The 23,013-nt window shown below is 34.4% G+C and overlaps 1 long non-coding RNA gene across 1 annotated transcript in view; it reads left to right on the top strand.

Annotated features, from left to right (window-relative positions):
* LOC138704646 (uncharacterized) overlaps nt 1-23,013 on the top strand; it is a 1,589,272-nt gene that overhangs the window by 805,729 nt on the left and 760,530 nt on the right. Inside the window, exon 8 of the long non-coding RNA XR_011333384.1 lies at nt 10,888-10,921. This is a non-coding gene — a long non-coding RNA (uncharacterized lncRNA). The remainder of the gene's footprint in view (nt 1-10,887; nt 10,922-23,013) is intronic.

Raw genomic sequence — 23,013 nt, 5'->3', positions numbered from 1 at the left:
AACAAACATACAGACAGACAGACAGACATACAAACAAAAATGTCAAAAAAGCGATTTTCGGTTTCAGGGTGGTTAATTATATATGTTTGGACCAATTATTTTTGAAAAATAAAAAATTACCACAAAAATTTCGGCTACAGATTTATTATTAGTATAGATAAAACCGTCCCCTGCACATTACCATCTGAAGTCACTAGATTCTTGAAATGTAACAGAACCACATTGTTCCTACGAGTAGCCTACTTCTTCAGGAAGTTCAACTCTTTCTGTGCCTGTTAATGTAGAGTAAGTGAAAAAGTTAAGAGTTACGGGACAATTTCTCATACCAACGTACATAGTTCTGCATTTTTAGTCTCGATACAAGCACCTGTGACACATACCGAATATAGAGGTATTTTATACAACACTGTATAAAGGTTGTGCAATTAATTGTAATTTATCTCCACGTTTTTCAAAGATAATCTTGTCGTTGTATAAAATACATAGTTACAATTCTCATAGTTTGAGATTGCAGTACAAATCGAACGGCTAGTGTTTTGAACACGGCGTATAGCTGCTCGGGGAAACAGTGTCTAATAAATTAAGTGGCTGATGTAGGGGATGAGTGGGGAGATGCTGGTGTATTAAGGGACACCTATACGGTTATGTGGTAAGAGGGGTGGCTGGATTATCAGTACACAGAGATGCGGAGTATACCGATTGATTTTACATATAGGATTGGAGTGTGGGGGTGGAGGGGAGATGTTGCGCCGATGGGGGTATTCAGAGGGGGATGGAAGCTGATTCATCATTAATTCACTATTCAAATATGCACGGACTTGTATCTATATGAATCAGTCTCTTGGGGGTTTAGATTTTTTTTGTACACCACCAAAAATTTGCATTTTGACATAGTACACACACATCTCCTGGAATTAAAACTCTTCTTCATTCGGACTGATATCTCTCATGAACACATGTGTAATGTTTTATAAACACACAACTTATTGACAGAAATAAATAGTTTTGAAAATGTCCATTTAAACCGTCAGGATGAGACGTGTTCATTACAGAATGTGAGCCAGGCAGGGAGAACAAGAATGCGATGGTTTGATGCATATTATTCTGGTTATGTTGAACGAATTTGTAAAAAAAAATTGTATCTCATTTTAAATACATATTTATGAACTGATAAGAATAACGGATATACGAGTGTTCGAAATAGTAGATATAGCCTAATAAAAGTGGCTTTCATGAGTGAAAAAGAAGACAAATTGGTCCATAAATCAGAACAAAAGCAGGACTAAAATATTTTAGTAAGTAAATGGATTTTTAACAGTTGGCAATAATGTTAGAAATTCCATATTACGAGGCGCATCCAGAAAGTAAGTTTCCCTATTTTTAAAAAAAAAAAGAACACACACTTTCAGGAAAACATTTATTGGCAACAGGTACAGCAATGTTTCAGCTATTTTTCAACATAGCCACCATCAGAATTGAGACACTTGTCGTATCGTGGGATCAACTTTTGTATCCCTCTGTCGTAGAACTCTGCCGCCTGTGAATGGAACCAGCGTGTGACAGACGTCTTCAGTTCTTCGTCGTTGCCAAAACGCTCGCCGGAGGACAGGAATTTCTTGAGGTGCAAGAAAACGTGAAAATCGCTGGGAGCAAGATCAGGACTGTAGAGTGGGTGATCAAACAACTCCCAGCCAAATTCCGTCAAAACAGCTGCTGTGCGCCGAGCCGTATGTTGACGAGCATTGTCATGGAGGAGCACAACACCTGCAGTAAGCATTCCACGCCTCTTGTTTTGAATGGCACGTTGCAATTTTCGCAGTGTTTCACAGTAACGGTCAGCGTTCACTGTTTCACCTCTTGGAAGGAAGTCAATGAGCAGAATGCCCTTCCTGTCCCAGATCACCGTACACATCACTTTCCGTACCGATAGCGTCTGTTTGAATTTTGTCCTGACTGGAGATCCACTATGCCGCCAATGCATTGACTACTGCTTGGTTTCCGGGGTGAAGTGCGAAATCCAAGTCTCATCGCCCGTGACGATCCTATCGAGGAATTCGTCGCCGTCATCGTGATACCGTTGCAGAAATGTCAGTGCTGCTTCTAAACGTTGTATTTTGTGTTCGGGTGTCAGGTTTTTCGACACCCACCTGGCACACACTTTTTTGAACAGCAGGTGCTTAGTGACAATCTCATGCAACAAGGATCGCGATATCTGCGGAAAATGGCTGCTCGGCTCCGTAATCGTGAAGCGATAGTTCTCCATGATGCACTGCCGCACCAGCTCAACACGATCATCATTGATGAGGGACGGTCACCCACTGCGCTCTTCATCACGGACAGTTTGACGACCTTCGGAAAACTGCCTACACCAGCGACGCACCATCTGCTTACTCATGATGTTCGGCCCATAGACCTGACAGAGCTGCCGATGAATTTCAATTGGCGCAATTCTTTGTGCATTAAAGAACTTTATCACCGACCGAACCTCGCAGGCGGCGGGAGAAGGAATAAGAGCTTCCATTTCGGACCACTGCTGCCACGCTACTGGCACCAGGCGGGACCTGTCCGGCTGGCATATGATTGATACGTCATAGATCTGTTACGCATACAGAATTGACATGGCTAATTACGTTTACTTTCAAGGGGGAAAAATCGGGAAACTTACTTTCTGGATGCGCCTTGTATAAATAGGCATATTCTGTCTAGTGCATATTACTTTGAACTTTTTCTAACTACTAAAAAAGATTATGGCCACCTTTTAAAAATGGAGTATTTTGTATGGTATAATACAGTAGTAAAGGTTTAATTACTCCGAAATAAAGGTAACAGGGGTTTCACCAAATCCCTAAAATGCTGTTCGTGATTGTTATTGTGAGCATGGTTGGGATTGTAAGGATGTTTGGGGTATGAAATAACATTTTGATATTTATTTTCATATCTGTCTTCATATTCACCACATATTAATTTAACATGGCGGAGCCTTCTCGTTAACTACTTCATAATCGCTTCCCCATTCCATGAGGCCTAGTCTACAGACAACAATGCAATTGATAGTCGAAACGATTCACACATCAATATGACGCCAATGAGTTGTTTGAAAATGTAATGAATAATATAGAACTACAGAAAACTGAATTCGTTTGTAAGTTTATATCACAGTTAATTACCTTATAATTAGACTGTATTTAATCAACTATTTCTCGTTTCACACTTTCTGCATTTATTAATCACTCCCATTTTTGTATGGATAAAATTTGTTTATTGAAGTACAATCACAGTCTAGTATATACAGTCACGAAGGTCAATACGTAGAAAATATGCATCCATAGATAGTTGCTAACCACTAGGATCGCTACAATCGCCTCATCACAGACAATGTGAAATAATACCTGCACAATCTATTGTTCCTAGGACCCTCACAACTCAAGCTTCGTGACTGTATATACTAGACTGTGGTACAATTAAGTGTAATATTTTCTTATGCTTTTACACGAAAACTTTTCACGTGAATCTTTTTGAAGTCCATCTGACACCGAAATCACATATCTACAGCAATTGTTTTAACACGGCCTCCTTGTATAAACATATAAATCACTGAAATAAAGAATCATCAAAATAGATTATTCATTTATTAATTAATACGTCATCGTTATTGTTGGAATTGCCTGTATAAACAAACAACATCACGGATAGCTGGGTAGTTTCTTTCAGGAAATGCATTGTTGCACATAACCTCTTAAAATATAAAAACAAATTAAGATGGAACCGATAATATAGGCTATAATGTATAGGTTGCTCATTCCATTTTATCAGTGTTTATTTATTTATCTATAACAGATCAAAGTCCCAATTAGCCATCTCCTCCTCGTCCAGTCCCGTGATCACTTGATCACATTTCCGTCCCCCTCGCGTATGTGGTACCTAAGAGGTTACGTCCATTTTCGGTTTTCCCCTTCAAAATTTTCTAGAGCTCCTTCAGTGGAGCAGCGTAACCCGGAGTGAGACTAGTGGCCAACAGGCTTGGAGCTCACATATTTAGTTTCGTACAGCCCCCAACCCCTTGCAAGGTCGCGTTTGCGTACCTTTTAAATTTGTCCTCTCAATTCTCCTCTCTTTTTCGATTTCGATTTTTTCGATTTTCGAAAGTCCCAATTTATAACATACGGTATAAAATTGTAGATACGAAGAAAAAAATGAAAATGGGGTAAATACGTACAGATACAAAATTCAAGATCCGTCATGACCGCCACGGGATCAAACCCTAGCCCACATTTGTTGGAATCTGCGAGTTAACTGATCTAGGACTGAATAATGCACATGCTACCGGTTGAGTCAACTTTGGAATACGTCTTTGCGTGACTACTTCTGGTAATGAAATCTGTGTCAAGATTACAAATAACTGATGCAAGATACGAAAGGTCTGATTATATATTGTCAATCATAAAACAGATAAGCAAGAAAAGAAAATATTCTAGACTGTTCGCGTGTAAGCGATTGGTTGTGACACAGTAATTTTACACTGTCGTGCCTTTTAGAAATGTACTTGTGACGTACTGCGACTTATGTGTCAAACTGTGACATTCCCGAGTCTGAAATGGGTCATTGTAACGTTCCTTAAGTACAAGGACCCCCGCGTTTCAAACTCCTTTACAATATCAAGATTTCTGGTTCAACCATAAAATCGATCTGACGTTCTGTCACAATCTTGTTTCAAACTGTCGCAAACTCTGGGCGTGTATTAATGATTTATAAGGCGTCGTAAAAATCAGAACATCGGGAAGAAAATCATGAATTTGCATTGATTACTACACTGCAGTCACTTCCCAAAGAGTTGCCACAGTTGTTTCCAAGATCTAATAAACGGTGCCTTGTAAATGACACAAATGATTGAAGTGAAAAGAATTACATAGGACTGCGATGAAAAAACTTATCTCTCTTATATGTATTTTTGTGTGCTGAAGCCAGAAATGACATAAAAATTGGTGCATCATGCACCATTTTTACACAAAACTATATTTTATGTTTTGTATCTATACTAATAATAAATCTGTAGCCGAAATTTTTCTGGTAATTTTCGATTTTCCAAAAATAATTGATCCTAACATATATAATTAACCACCCTGAAACCGAAAATCGCATTTTTGAAATTTTTGTTTGTATGTCTGTCTGTATGTTTGTTACCTTTTCACGCGATAATGGCTGAACCGATTTATATGAAAATTGGAATATAAATTAAGTTCGTTGTAACTTAGATTTTAGACTACATGGAATTCAAAATACTTTATTTAAAAGGGGGGTTATAAGGGGGGGCCTGAATTAAATAAATCGAAATATCTCGCTTATTATTGATTTTTGTGAAAGATATTACATAACAAAAGTTTCTTTGAAAATGATTTCCGATAAGTTTTATTCTTTACAAAATTTTGATAGGACTGATATTTAATGAGATAAATGAGTTTTAAAATTAAAATAACGCCATCTAAGACGGTGCAATGAATTAAGGGGCCTTGGACATCAACAATCGAAAGCTATTGAACATAGCCTACAGAGAATGTTTCTGTGTTTGTATGAAGTGATATCAGAAGCTAAATTAACCGATTTGTATAATTAATTATTATTTCACTATTGGAAAGTGTAGTTTCTCTAGATGGACATAATGCTATAATGTTATTACAGTAACGTCTGAGTAAATCGAGGACAGATAAGATTAAAATAGCTTCTTATGCAAAGAAAATTTGATAGGCTATTTTGTAATTCGTTTTCTGTATTTCTTAAAATAATATTTATGTACACTTATTTTAATCTCAGAGAATTAACGAACCACGAGAGTGTATTGATTTAGTATGCAGTAATACTACGTTAGCTTAGCAATCCATTATTTTATAATTCAAATTTTAACTGTGCTCAATTGAATAGTGTTAAAATACATAAAATATATATGCAATAAATGCCTTGCAAAAAAAATTAGGTAATGAGCGAAGCAGATTATCTTGCGCTGTTGTAAAAGTTGTTCCCTGGATCAAACGTCCTATTTTAATTATGTAATTACTTTATATTTATTTCTAACAGGTGCAGCGGAGCGCACAGGTACGGCTAGTTATTAATATAATGTGATTTTGCTGCACCCATAACCCAGTGCTTTAATGTAAGATTTTGTACTAATCAGTTGGTGAGCGTCAATAATACCGGGTCATCATTTTGTTTTTACAAACATTTCTAATATTAACCTGGCTATACCTTTGGATTAACGGTTGAAAACCGCAACACTATGTTACCTCCTTCCATGACCGGAGTTTGATGGTACTAGACTAAAATATAAACAAATCACTTTACTAGGTATAGGAGGGAAGAAAAATAGTGAACCCATTTACGTAAACTAGGAACTATTACGATTTTCAGTTTGATAATTTTCGTTAGGTTTTTATTTACTGAAAATACAGTACAGTATTTGTACGTATTTATTTACACTGCAAGTGGGCAAGCACCCGGTGGCAGTGGTATACACAATATAAACAATACACAATAAAATCATAAACAATACACAATAAAATTTACATTACACAATACAATTATGTACACAATACAATAAAAATATACAATACAATTTAACACAATAATTACAATTAATAATAAAACATAAAATAACCTAATTTTAAATTACAACCTACATATGTATAGGCCCTACATAAGTTTCAATAGTCTTTCACTTTACTCTCATCTCACTCACTGTAGTGGCACTATGACGCATTTCACTGACACTTTAGGACACATTTCACTGACACTCTATAACACATTTCATTCACACTATAGAACACATTTCATTGACTCTATAAATTATCACTGATCGGAACTATTCACTGCACTGTGAAACCATAACTTCACTGACTCACCTCGCTTCACTGATACAACAGTTCAAATAAGTCAAATAATTACACCCTTATGCATACTTATAAACAGAACTACATTTAAGCTAAACATTTCTAGTCTAAGGCCCTCTTACACGCTATTGTTAAATAATTTACAATTCAAACCAAGGAAGTAACTCGTCAGGCTAGATAAATACATGTCACCTTAAAAAATTAAATTTTAAATGTCACCTTAATTTTAATTTTCACTTTATACACAACTTTTTAATTTATTCTTTAATCTCCTTAAGGAAGGACAGCCCTCAAAGACCTCTGCAGATAGGTCATTCCAATCATTTATAGTTCTATTTAAAAATGAGAATTTACCTACATCCGTTTTCTGTTTCCTACATTTGATTTTAAAATCATGATCGTTCCTACCATAGTACGTTGGCTTTTCTAATCGAGCCGTTATGTCTACCCATGCTTTCTTACCTAGATGTGCTCTATACAATGATGTTATTCTAGTTTTCCTACGTCTGTTTTCCAAAGTTTCCCATTTAAGTTCTTTTATCGTATCGTTTCCATCTTCTCTTTTACCTTTAACAATTAATTTAGCTGCCCTATGTTGGATTCTTTCTAAGGAATTTATCTGATATATTCTATATAATAGACTAAGTGCTTTTACTCACTAACTGAACTACGCAGGCGGACGTATTCATTATTCAGTGTATAGTACACTGTCAACAGCATGTTAGCATACAATATGGAGAGTGCATTTAAATTGAAAAATAATCAAAATCTAGATATTCAAACAAATTGTTAAAAATGATGGCCGTTCATTTCGATACAAGCTTCAGTTCTTTTGTGTACATATTATCGAAAACGTTTTTAACTTTTTTAAGCATATCTTCTCAAATTGTATGTATTGTTTCTGAAATGCAATTTCTTAATTCTGCTATTGTTGTAGGAAGTTTAACAAACAGAATTGTTTTGAAATAATGCAAAGCATCAGTCGACATGGGGGGACCATGATCCTGTGCCTCTTGAAATAATTCTGTGCCTACTCTATATCAGAGCAACTTACGTAGGCTATTGTAAATTCAATCTTCACTTCTGCTCGATTCTCACACAGATGAATTTACTCAGATTGCTATTTACTGTCCGTCCAAGTAGTTATGTCGCAGGGTCGCAGAAAGGTGGGAAATGACGTGACAGTTACTTAACGAGACCCTTTTATTTAAATTTATTTTAAACAGTTGTATAATATTGTGTAGACGTTCAATTCCTAACAGCAAATGTTTTCAGAAAAGAGCTGACAGCCCAGCCACCAGCCTTTACAGAGGGGCCAGCAGAAACGTGTGGGGGAAACCGGGAAGCGACGTAACCAAACGGACACAGTACCTATGCGAAAATGTGATTCAATAATGAATGCACTTTATTCACTAGAAAATACGACCATATTTCTGGATCGTACTATACTCACTCAGTACTGTATACTGTGATCGTAAGACGATTTCCATATGCGGCCTTGGTTCTATGTAAAGAACGGGTGGGAGTTTACTAGTAGAAGAGATGGGAGGGAAGTACATTCTAAAACTCAGGTACAATAAAAATTGAAGTAAAAATACGAGTAAAATGATGTCCCTGTATAATGTAGAAGGCTGTGTTATGTAGTCCTGAAGAGTTTATCCGTTTGAACTCAGTGATTTAATAAGAGATTTAGGATTACCCAAGGAAAATGCTGAGCTCTAATGCTGCAGATGAATCTGTTGACAACAGGAACATTTCTTCATTCGTAAAGGAATAGAGAAGAGGTATTTAGTCCCTACTTTTCATAAGAGTGATATTTCTTGTTTGATACAAATTGTAATATTCAGTACGAAAGTCCGCCGATTTAGCTCTGTGGTAGCGCGTGTGCCTTCAGATCAGCCGCTTAAACTGTAACAGTTAGGTGAAATCTGATTACAGGAATGAATTCATGAGAAAATTCTGGTAGTGTTTGATATTTCACAAGACCCCCTTTTCATTTAAAGATATTGATGTCAATTCAAAAGGCGGATTTTAAAATGACGGCCATGTTTGTGTAATACCCTAAAAGATGGGTCCCCATATCCAATTCACATTGGTGTATCCAAATGTTTCATTTTTCTTTCAACTTCAAGCTGTACTAGGACTTTTGGACCACCCGGTACTTTGTCCTCGCCAGATCTGCAATAGCGCACCCTTTCGTGTAATCTGCGCCCCTGAACATAAAAATATCTCTGAAAGTGGCGAGAAGATGCAGCTGAATTTTGTATCGCTATCCTCTGATTGAGGTTCTGGCTGATGTGTAAACCTATTATTTCAGGAAGTACATCTCACTTGACGATATGTGTCAGAGGAAGAACAATAATTGTTTGTGTGCATTTGAAATCTGTCTAGTTAATATATAGCTAGTCGACGATGTATGCAGTGGATGGGGAAAGGAACTGGTCATTTATTTAAAATTTTGTTTGAAAATTTTGACAACAAATATTTCAGGAGAACAGTATTGTTATGGTAACTGGCGAGTCTCGAACCAAAACTGGCTTATTAGGCATCTGAAAAATTTATGAAAAAGCATGATAGATAAACGCATGAATTATTAAAATGTATATGATACCCTAGACCTTTCACGTTACAGGTGAAACACCATAAAACAGCAAAAATTGCCAATTTGCTAGCTGCAAATTGGTTGATTGATTGGAACGACTTCAGAATTCCTCGAAAGTATGTCGTTACTACGTTACTGAATTATTTATTCTTCGTACAAGGAACATCTTTTTATGTATATATTTAGTTACCCTTGTACCATCATTAAAAACAGGTATGCTTTTAATTAATTTAAGGGGAATTGGACGTTATCACATGCAAAGTAATGTTAAAAATAGCCTATCTTCAAGCAGTCATAGATGTAATACTATTTATCACAGCTATTTCATTTTTTTAGTGATATATGTATACACTTTAAACTTTAAAATGAAAAAAGAATGGTTAATCTAGTGTAAATCTTACCCTTAAATTATTTTTTGAATTTAAACATATGTTTTATATAAATTAACTACATACCTGTGATTAGGTACACTCTATTCACTTATCATAGCACACATTGAATTAAAATTTTGGCCACGTACTGCTAACAGATACTAAAACATACCCTACTAAAATTATTAAAATATCTGTAATATTATGGGCATAGGGCTTATACTAATCTTCAATTTTTTAAATGTATTGACGGTGATGATTACTATAAGCCCTATGCCCATAATATTACAGATATATGAATAATTTTAGTGGGGTATGTTTTAGTATCTATTAGCAGTAAGTGGTCAAATTTTTAATTCAATATGTGTTATAATAAGTGAATAGAGTGTACCTAATCACAGACATGTAGTGAATTTACAAAAAAAATTGTGCTTAATTAAAAAAAATAATTTAAGGATACAGATTTACTTTAGAGTCACCATTCTTTTTCATTTTAAAGCTTAATATGTATACACACATAGCTAACAAAAATGAAAGACCACTTATAAATATGACTATTATATTTATGACTGCTAGAAGATAGGCTATTTTTACCATTATTTTGCATGCGATAATGACCAACTCCCCATAAGTGGCAAAGTCTTGGTATGAAAGTACTTACGCAGTATTCTGAAACACAAATGAGACATAATTTGGGATTCCGTAATAAATTACATACACCAGTACTCTGAAACATAAACATATCCACTTATTTGTGTATAAATTATTATGAAAAATATACAGTGACAACGAAATCAAAGAACTACTTTGTCAAATTTTTAATACTGATTCCAAGCATTGTGCTCTATTTCGCCTTCATTCAGCGTTCCCACACGTACGAGTACTTCGTCTTATAAATGAAGACGGATCTGCTACTACGTATTCACTTTAAAAACACGGCACGGAATGAAATGTATTGTATTTGAGATGGAGCTAGAGTGATATTGGTGAATTAAAATATCAAATAATAATTTCCGAATTTGATGTTTTATTTCAGAAATTACGTCTTCTCCTGGGATACGCGGAATTGAGTGAGTAAACCTATTCATTATTCATTTAATAGTAGTTAAGAAGCTATTTTGTTGATTTGTGTATTATCCAGTCAACCACTCAATAATAATCAAGTCAGGAATTTGCCTAGACATTGAACCACCCATATTTTATTGTGTATTAGCCAGTCAATCACTCAACAGTAATAAAGTCAGGAATTTGCCTAGTTAGTGAACCAACCATATTTTGTTGATTTGTGTATTATCCAGTCAATCACTCAACAATAATTAAGTCAGGAATTTGCCTAATCATTGAACCACCCATATTTTATTGATTTGTGTATTAGCCAGTCAGTCACTCAACAGTAATAAAGTCAGGAATTTGCCTAGTTAGTGAACCAACCATATTTTGTTGATTTGTGTATTAGCCAGTCAACCACTCAACAATAATCAAGTCAGGAATTTTCCTAATCATAGAACCACTCATATTTCATTTATCTGTGTATTAGCCAGTCAACCACTTAGCATTAATCAAGTCAGGAATTTACTTCGTTAGTGAACCAGCCATATTTAGTTGATTTGTGTGTTAGCCAGTCAACCACTCAACAATAATCAAGTCAGGAATGTGCCTAATCCTAAAACCACCCATATTTAATTTATTTGTGTATTAGCCAGTCAGTCACTCAACAGTAATAAAGTCAGGAATTTGCCTAGTTAGTGAACCAACCAAATTTTGTTGATTTGTGTATTATTCAGTCAGCCACTCAACAATAATCAAGTCAGAAATTTACCTAATCAGTGAACCAACCACATTTCATTGATTTTGTGTATTATCCAGTCAACCACTCAACAATAATAAAGTAAAAAATTTGCCTAGCCGCTGAGAAAGGCAAACTTTGAGTTAGTCAGTCAGTCAGTCAGCTATCATAGTCAATAATTGAAATAATTTGTTAGTTTTGGCAGTCAATCCTCTCCAAGTAGCATAACGCTCTGCAACTGTCATGCTTCTTGGCTTGTCTTACGTACTCCATGTGACGGCTCAGCATCGGACGGCGTGCCTGTGCGTGCTTAATGGCGATCGACTCTCCCGATATTGATATTTTATTATTTATTTATGGAAAGTAAGGCGGTGACGTCACATAATCTCTTACTCTCTTCAAGTCTCCTTCTACCTCTTTTCCTCTCTCTTCACTATACAAACTCCAAAATAATTGTATTTGATTATGTGCATATATAAACCAAGGGGGGCAAATAATTATTATTGTGATAGAGGGAGGGTACTCGGTGTTTCAGAAATGTATTAACAATACAGGCATTTCTGGAGACCACTTGGTAGATTTAGGAGGCATGTTTCGAATTGAAGTCGACAATGAATTTATTATTAGGGTATTAGCAGAATTTTTTTCATTTATTTCCTTAATTCCCGCAGTTTTGAGAATTTATCATATAAACTTACAAGACTTTCAAATCATACGATACTAGAACAAAATGTTTACGTTACGAGTAATTATTAAAAGTAATTCATGTACTGTTAAAAAGTTGTCAACTTGTACACAAGTTATATATTGTAAGAAGTTGTAGGTTCTGCACATAAAGTTGTCATACTAATGGACGTATGACTGACCTTGTCGCTATAATATTTTATTGTTATTACCTTGTAAATAACATTAAAGTTTTGTAATGATAAATAATAGTTATAAAAAATTTAATAAACGGAACTAATTAATAATTATGATTTCGATGTATGAAGATATTATGTAAATAATTGACCAATATCAAAAATAAATAAATAAATAAGAATAAAAAACAACTCCGAGGAAATCGGACTGTCTGCTAATATCTTACCACCTTACTGATAGCATGTGTTGTATTGAATTATATTGCCTTCTGTGGTATAAAGAGATCCCTCATTGGTATTTGTAGGCGTTTCTATCAAATTATGAAACATCACATCTTTGTCTCTTTGGTGCGCAAAATTAAACAAAATGACTTGAAACGGGACATTATTATTATTGAAATACCAATATAGTGATGGTGTTTAAATCTATACTTACTTACTTACAAATGGCTTTTGAGGAACCCGAAGGTTCATTGCCGCCCTCACATAAGCCCGCCAGCGGTCTCTATCCTGTGCAAGATTAATCCAGTCTCTATCATCATACCCCACCTCCCTCAAATCCATTTTAATATTATCCTCCCATCTACGTCTCGGCCTCCCTAAAGGTCTTTTTCCCTCCGGTCTCCCAACTAACACTCTATATGCATTCTGGATTCGCCCATACGTGCTACATGCCCTGCCCATCTCAATCGTCTGGATTTAATGTTCCTAATTATGTCTGGTGAAGAATACAATGCGTGCAGTTCTGTGTTGTGTAACTTTCTCCATTCTCCTGTAACTTCATCCCGCTTAGCCCCAAATATTTTCCTAAGCACCTTATTCTCAAACACCCCTAACCTATGTTCCTCTCTCAGAGTGAGAGTCCAAGTTTCACAACCATACAGAAGAACCGGTAATATAACTATTTTATAAATTCTAACTTTCAGATTTTTGGACAGCAGACTGGATGATAAGAGCTTCTCAACCGAATAATAACACACATTTCCCATATTTATTCTACGTTTAATTTCCTCCCGAGTGTCATTTATATTTGTTACTGTTGCTCCAAGATATTTGAATTTTTCCACTTCTTCGAAGGATAAATCTCCAATTTTTGTATTTCCATTTCGTACAATATTCTGGTCACGAGACATAATCATATACTTTGTTTTTTTGGGATTTACTTCCAACCCTATCGCTTTACTTGCTTCAAGTAAAATTTCCGTGTTTTCCCTAATCGTTTGTGCATTTTCTCCTAACATATTCACGTCATCCGCATGACAAGAACCCGTTCAATTCCAAACCCTGCCTGTTATCCTGAACTTTCCTAATGGCATATTCTAGAGCGAAGTTAAAAAGTAAAGGTGATAGTGCATCTCCCTGCTTTAGCCCGCAGTGAATTGGAAAAGCATCAGATAGAAACTGATCTATACGGACTTTGCTGTATGTTTCACTGAGACACATTTTAATTAATCGAACTAGTTTCTTGGGAATACCAAATTCAATAAGAATATCATATAATACTTCCCTCTTAACCGAGTCATATACTAATAATAAATCCGTAGCCCAAATTTTTCTGGTAATTTTCGATTTTCCAGATATAATTGGTCCTAACATATATAATTAACTACCCTGAAACCGAAAATCGCTTTTTTGAATTTTTGTTTGTATGTCTGTCTGTCTGGATGTTTGTTACCTTTTCACGCGATAATGGGTGAACCGATATATATATATATATATATATATATATATGACAATTGGAATATAAATTAAGTTCGTTCTAACTTAGTTGTTAGGCTATATTGCATTCAAAATACTTTATTTGAAAGTGGGGTTATAAGGGGGCCTGAATTAAATAAATCGAAATATCTCGCTTATTATTGGTTTTTGTAAAAAAATGTTACATAACAAAAGTTTCTTTAAAAATTATGTCCGATAAGTTTTATTCCTTGCAAAATTTCGATAGGACTGATATTTAACGAGATAAATGAGTTTTAAAATTAAAATAACGCCATCTAAGGCGGTGCAGTGAAATAAGAAAAAATGACTTCGTCTATAAGGGGCAAGTACTTTTCTACTTTGTAATAATATAAATCCCTTGTTGAAGTACAGCTCAATTGAATGAATGGGCGTTTAAATAATTTAAAATAAACAAATATTGTAGTATTAAAAGACAAATTGTCATAATACAAACTTATTTCATTTCATTTCTCGAAATCTGAGTGGCAGATTTGCTATCAGCTATAAGGTATGAACTGGAAATACTCGTACGTACATACCATACATTATGAAACAAAAACTATGTACTCGTTTATCAGAGTTGTATCAGAGTCAGTTAACTGACATTTTATTGTACCATCCACTTCCATCAGAAAAATACTGTCGGCAGTAAGTTTGTGGCCAGAGTCGGAGATATTGTTTGATTGATTATTCCTGAAAACATTGAAGTTAAATAAAAAAAACTGGATATAAATAATGAATAAACATTAATAATAATAATAATAATAATAATAATAATAATAATAATACTAATAATAATAATAACAACAGTAATAACAATAATAAATTTAAAAGTTACAGCACTTCAAGGTTATGAAATTATTAGTGATTCTCTGCCTGAAATAATACATTTTTAGTTGGTAATTTAACGACGTTGTATCAACTACTAGATTATTTTATCGTCGATGGGATTGGTGATAGCGAGATAGTACTTGGCGAGATGAGGCCGAGGATTAGCCATAAATTACCTGACATTAACCTTACGGTTGAGAAATATCTCGAAAAAACCCAACCAGATAATCAGCTTAAGCGGGAATCGAACCACGGCTGAGCGCAACTTCGCATCGCTTGGCAAGCGTCTCAGAGGGCTGAGCCACGTCGGTGGCTGGAATAATATAGAAAATAAAAAGAAAGTGCTATGGAACATTTTCAATTACCAATGAGAGATATGATTGCAACACAGAAGACAACCCACTTCAATATAAGTACATATTCTAAGAATTGCTACAGCACCTTCCGTTACCAGTGAACGATCTGTTTGTTGCACAGAAAACAACCCACCTCACTACAGCACATATTGCAAGAATTGCTATAGAACAGGGATGTCGATCAGCGCTCTCGAGCTGTGAACTGAAGAGCCTTCACTCCTCCCTTATTGTGCAACGGTTCAACACAGGTAGCAGGCAGACCGTGCGAATGATCGTAAACAAAAGCGAAACTATTAATGCGGCGGCTGGTACTTTGATAATTTTTATATATCTTACTAATTTTTAGGAGCTCATTTTAGATTTAAGTCTACATGAGGAAGGATGGATGGATGGATGGATGGATGGATGGATGGATGGATGGATGGATGGATGGATGGATGGATGGATGGATGATGATGATGATGATGATGATGATGATGATGATAATATCGTTTTATCTACTGGATCATTCATGAATGTTGTTCGTTTATGGCAGAAATAAATCATCATAATAATGTTGCCAATTCATGTTTAAAATATCAACATTAGGTGTATGTGTTGTAGCAGTGCAAGTTCAAAAACGTAAACTGTTTTGATGTATAAAATTAATTAATCTTACTATGACTTGAAATTTGTTAATAGTTCTTGTTACAGATTCAAAAATATCTTCTCCTCGAGTTCGATCCTTTAGTAAAATGACATCTACAAGATCTTAATGAACATTGAAATCTGAATCGACATCCCTTATGAATATAGCTAGCTGCGCCGTATCTTTTCGGTCGGTACTTTCATCAAGAGCTAGTGCGTAACAAATAAAGTTTTCATTCTTGCTATCAGTTGTCCGTCCAAGTTATCTCCCATTTCTGACATGCGCTCAGCAACAATATTACGGGACAAACTTAGAGATTTAAAAACATTCCAGACATATCTCTCTTGCCTGTTCACGAGCGGAACCGGATAATTTTTCTGCTCCATAAGCTTCAGCATGCATTGAATTAAAATGTCTTTTAATATTATTATGGCTTATGTATCAAAGTTTCTTTCTACATATTAACCTATGCGCCTTTCCGCCCTTTAAGATAAAGAAATGTTTATCTATCCATTCACTATTGAAACATCGTTCCATATCCATACCAGCCGCCAGAGTTGATAAACACACTGCGTACAGAACACTGTTGCAGTAAGGGTAGACTGACCTCACCGCTCCAGCTCAGGTAGTAAGCAGTACCTAATCGTTTCACAGCTTGAGAGCGCTGTTCGACATCCCTGCTATAGAACACCTTCCGTTACCAAAGAGAGATCTGTTTGTAGCACAGAAGGCAACCCACATCAATACAGAACATATTTTAAAAGTTACTTAAGAACGCCTTCCGTTGACATTGAGAGTTCTGGTTTTAGAGCAGATGATAATCCGTTTCAATATAGCATATATTGTAAAAATTACTATGGAACATTTTCAATTACCAATAAGAACTCCATTTGTATCACAAAAAAATAACTCCAATACAGCAAGTTTTGAAAAAATTGTTATAGTATATCTTCAATTATCTATAAGAGATCTGTTTGTAGCACAGAAGGCAACCCACTTCAATATAACAAGTATTACAAGTTTTTACTATAGGCTAAAATATCTGCAACTATCAATGAGATATATTTGCAGCATAAAAGACAATCGCTTCAATAAAGCATATATTGTACAAATATTGCTGTATAATGTCTTCAATTCGATGGTGTTTGAGTAAAGGGAGATAAGTCATAGAAATTAATTTTATGATAAATTAAAATTAAACTTCGCACACAAATAAAACACACCAAATGCTAGTATTATTTGTTATTTGCGCACCCACTTGTAGAATTTAACTTACGTATTCACCTTGCATAAAAAATGACTTAACTCCTTTTACCAGAACACCATTGAATTACGAATGAGAGATCCGTTTGTAGCACAGAAGGCAACCAACTTCAGTACAGGACGTATTGTAAAAATTGCTGTAGAACATCTTCCGTTACCAGCTATAGATCTGTTTGTGGTACAGAAAACAGCCAACATCAATAAAACACATATTGTAAATTTATTGTAGAACATATTCCGTTACTAATGAGAGATAAATATTTGTAGCAAATAAGACAATCCGCTTTATTGCTGCATATATTATAAAAAATGATATAAAACATTTGTTGTAGCACAGAACACAACTCACATCAATAAAGCAAGTATTGTAAATTTTTCTTTAGAACTTCTTTAATTGCCAATGAGAGATCTGTTTGTAGCACAGAAGACGATACAACACGTATTGTAAATAGTTCTATAGAACATCTTCAGTTACCAATGAGAGATCTGTTTGTAGCACAGAATGTAACCCATTCAATGCAGTATGTAGGCTACTATAGAAATTGCTATAAAAATCTTTCTTTATCAATGAGAGATCTGTTTGTAGCACAGAACACAACTCACGTCAATAAAGAACGTGTTGTAAATAGTTCTTTAGAACATCTTCAATTGCCAATGAGAGATCTGTTTGTAGCACAGAAGACGATACAACACGTATTTTAAATAGTTCTGTAGAACATCTTTAGTTACCAGTGAGAGATCTGTTGTAGCACAGCATGCAACCCATTCAATTGAGTATGTAGGCTACTACAGATATTGCTATAGAAATCTTTCTTTATCAATGAGAGATCTGTTTGTAGCACAGAAGTCAACCCACTTAAATACGGCATACATTGTCAGTAAGCTATTAAGACATGAAGAGACAGTCTGGTTTCAAGTCTCCGTCACGCCTGGGACTCTTCATTAAAAATCTCAGTATCACTTGTGGTGGATAAGGTCGTTGTGGCGTTCTCATTTTACAAGTCACAAAAATCAACCGCGCATCCAGTGGTTAGTCTATGTAATGGGGGCCATTTAACGCGAGTTAATTTCGAAAAGTAAACAAAATAACTGAATCGTCTTACTCAAACAGTTTACTTTGATATACATTACTCTGATCTTGTAATAATTTAAAAATCACCGTACCCAATGGTCAACCTATGTAATTTACATTATTTAACATTATATCTGTACTGTCTATTGCAATTGGGGTTTTGCCCTGTTATAGAAATAAATAAATAAACAAACAAACAAACAAATAAATACTCGTAAATAAAGAAAAAAAATAAATATATAAATAAATATTTTCAAAAAGTAAGCAACAGAACTATATTACACATAATAAAATTTGTTTCATTCACATAGTTTATTTCAGATGAATTACTGTGAACTTTTAGAAACACGTTTTAATATTCTAACAGTTTATGCTTTATGTATTTTTAATCTTATGGAATTAATATATTCTAATAAGAATCATTTTCTCGAAATATTGACTTTCATTACTAGAATATTCGTTTTGAGGATAATGTTAATATTCGAACACATCGTTTAACAAGTTTCAATAAATCGTATATGATCTATGGCTCAAAAATATATGTTTTCCTGTTCAAATTAAAGATATGAATGTTTTAAAATTGTTTTAAAAACATATCAAAATAATTTTAACAAACCTCTGTCCGTCTGGGTTTTCATTGGTGCCAATACTCGTAATTTATTGTAATTTTAATTCGGTTTTAATTATTTTCTTTCTCACGTCCTATAGTTTCTATCTATTTTCTATGTACAAATAAATAAATAAATAAACAAATAAATAAATAAATAAATAAATAAATAAATAACTAACTAACTAACTAACTAACTAACTAACTAACTAACTAACTAACTAACTAACTAACTAACAAATAACTAACTAACTAACTAACTAACTAACTAAATAACTAACTAACTAACTAACTAACTAACTAACTAACTAACTAACTAAATAAAAACTTCAAGAATCTCCTATACCCAATAGTCATTCATGGGCTCATTTATTTATTTATTTATTTATTTATTTATTTATTTATTTATTTATTTATTTATTTATTTATTTATTTTTGTTATTTATTACTCACAAGCAAATGTCCTTACATTCTGGGAGACCTTGGTATCTAGCGTATTTATTAGAACGTCCATGTCTGCGACTAATTATTGTTTTTTTTTTTTATTCTCTTCCAAATCCACCATTGTTTTGAATAAAAGCAGTATTGGAATTATTCTCCACGTAACAATAAATGGACACATTAAAGGCCTCTTGTGGCGTGGTGTTAGCACGACGTACGACGGCTCTAGACATGTTGACAACGTACAAATATCTATCTACACCTATGTGTGACTCAAATCCAAGACAGTGTTTTTCACGCCGCTGCAAAGCTACATTTTAACCGAAGAGCACAAGATGGGCGGCATATGCGTTCATAAATTTGAAGAGTTTTAAGTGAATAACGGCTGAAAAGAAGTGCATTAGGCGATTACTTGCTGCTTGTTTATAATAATTGAGAGATATCTCAAAGCCGCCGGTTTAACATAGCACGGAACGCCTCGGTGGTATTTATGCAAGCATCAGATATCTGGATAAGTGAGCGTGTGTAAGAATGAAATATTAATAGGAAATTGCATGTGTATGCTTCCAGCATGACCATCACCAATTTAGCTAACTCGTAATACAATCATCGGAGGGGCGGAAACTTGAAGCTCCTACTACCTGCTCCGAAAATATCGGCCACCGTTCCCAGTTCTTGGCCACTTCTTCCCACGATTTCTCGGAATTCACCCATGTTGAAGTGGCTGAATCGAACTCTCGGATGCTGCAAATGACTAGATCAACGAATTTCCGCGCCGGAGAACAGAGTTGAAATCCTGGTAGCTGAAAATTAAATATTATAGGACAATTTATTGCTCCATAATAATAATAATAATAATAATAATAATAATAATAATAATAATAATAATAATAATACTATTCCTAATCATGACTTGAAAGTATAACAAGTTAACAAATAGGCCTACTTATAAGAATGCATATCTCATGAGAACACATCCTAAACTGACATTAGATGAACACGGACGTTCACGCGACACGTGGTAAACACGGAACAGGACCGCTATCTAACATAATACATAACGTCACATTGACGTTGGAGAAACACCCATGCTATATAGCATAGGGTGGCGTACGGTTTTTACTGACACAATATTAATATACGTTACAAGAGCGGTATGTTGACGTTTTCATGTTCGAGGAAAAGATTGAAAAAGCGAAACGCAGTTGAGCTTTTTTAATTTCCGAGAACATGAAAACGAACATACCGCTCGTGTATCGTACATTATTTTGTGCGAAGATCGTTTATTACATACCTGAAAGACGAATTTCTAATTAGTTGCAATGAAATCTCCATCTTGGTTTCTGTTTAATGACGGCAACTTCGGAAAACCAAAAAATCTTTCTTCAACTTTGTTGCTATAAAATGTTTTCTGTGTTTACTATACTCCAGCAGGCCGTGATATACGTCTGTGTTTTTTTCCCCCAGTCTATAAATGCGAACTTAAAACAAACGGTAAGGTTATGTAATGATTTATTTTTCATTTTAATATTTTAACAATATTATTTATATAACATATTGCAGTAATAACATCGGCATCTGTTTATTTTTTCACGGCTTCCTTAATGTTACTTGTATCAGGAATGCAATAAGTTTCGTGGAGTTGTAGAATTTACTTAATTTTTGCAAATATTTAAAAACAATAATTAACATTGCAATTTAGGTGAAATTGCAGTGGTAAGTTTCCAATTTATAATTATTACTATGTTGAACGTCTCTAAAAATAATATGTTAAAAGCCTAAAGCAGTAAAATGAATGTCGCGCTTAAGCGGTAAGAAGAGGGAAATTGTTATGTGTGTTATGTAGGGAATAGTGAATGTGGTATTTCACACTTACCGCGTATTGGTTCTGTGCGGAAAACAAGCACAAAATTCTATATTATCGTGTTATATAAAATTGAAGATTTACAGGAATATAAACGCATCAGAGATAAGATTCCGGAGAACAATTGCGGGTTCTTTGGGACCCTAAAATAAATACAGAGATAAGAGAACAATTTTATTATAATGTATTACGATACATGGTTTGGAAGTGCTTTTTAAAAAATCGAGAATAAGTTTGAAAAACGAGCGGAGCGAGTTTTCCAAATTCCGAGATTTTGTAATGCAGTTCACAAACACATATTGTACAACATTTTTTGCACGATCATAGGCTTAAGAACTTTACTAATAGACGGTAGTATATTATACACACTATTTAAAGGGTGTAATTGATATTTTGTTATTTGAAGTGTTGTATCAGTGAAGAAGTGTGTTGTGTCAGTGAAGAGTGAAGTGTAAGTGAAGTGTGTTTCTGTCAGTGAAGTTTTATACTTATAGTGGTAGTGCAAAGTATTTGAACAGTGAAATGTTTTTGAAGTGTTAGTGAAATCAGGGTAGAATCAGTGAAATATGTCATAGTTCCAGTGCAGTGAGTGAGTTGTCAGCGAAATGAGTGTAGTGCTGAAAGGTACTTGTGCAGGTATGAACATATCATACTCGTGGGTTTTATTTCGAACTTAGGGTTAAGATACAAATTAGATTTATTTTAAATGTTATTTAAAGTGATCGTGCTTCATGTAATTTGGAATGCTCCCTGTATTATTATTATTATTATTATTATTACTAATATATTAATGTATTTTTCATTAATTGTCATTATTGAGTGTAATTAGTTACCACTGCCACTGGGTATATACCCATTTGCAGTGTGATAAATATATATATATATATATATATATATATATTTTAAATTGCAAATAAAATATATTTTGCATTGTAAATTTAGAGCTATATTATTCCAAAGTCTTTGCGAAACTGCACTGTAATGGTAACTAAGTTACAATAAATGCACTGTAATGGATCTATTTCAGTACAGTTTTATGTTATGAAGAATGGTTTTCCTAGCCACAAGTTTCTGTGTGTGAATTCTAATTTTAAAGGCCTAACAACAGTAACTGTAAATACAGCAAAAAATACGATCGTGCAAAAAAATATTTTTAAATTGACTGATAGATTAGAAACGCAAAGACAGAGTTGGTATGAACACTTATTGAGAATGACAGATGACAGAACTCCCAAAATACCTTTCAAGTAGGCATCAATAGGCTTTAGAAGATAAGGAAAACCAGATACTAGGTGGGAGGACCAATTATCTCGAAGTCGGAAGAGGTCTGAGAGGCCTAAGCCTTAATGCGGATGATGATGATGATGATGATGATGATGATGATGATGATGAAATGATGTTATAAAATTGTTCATTACTGTCATTATTTTTGTATGTTAAATATGATTTATTCGACGATACGTCCATATTTCACCATTAAAATTTTTTCGAATCCTTATCTTGGCTCCGGCTCAACGATCGCAGAACTTTACACTGTCTTTCTCTTCTATTTCAAATTCTGCGCACCTCAACCCCAAGTTATCTGTCGTCTCGTCTTGTGTATTTATGCTCAAACCATAACCTACATACTCGATCTCAGATCACCGGTACATTGAGTATACTTCATCATAACATTTCCCGATACTCTTCATCATTCACCGTTTCAATTTCTCGTCATTGAAACTCCCTACCTCAT

This window comes from Periplaneta americana, chromosome 8 (assembly GCF_040183065.1).
Source record: "Periplaneta americana isolate PAMFEO1 chromosome 8, P.americana_PAMFEO1_priV1, whole genome shotgun sequence".
Classification (NCBI taxonomy): Eukaryota; Metazoa; Arthropoda; class Insecta; order Blattodea; family Blattidae; genus Periplaneta; species Periplaneta americana.
This window is presented reverse-complemented; position numbering and strand designations above follow the sequence as displayed.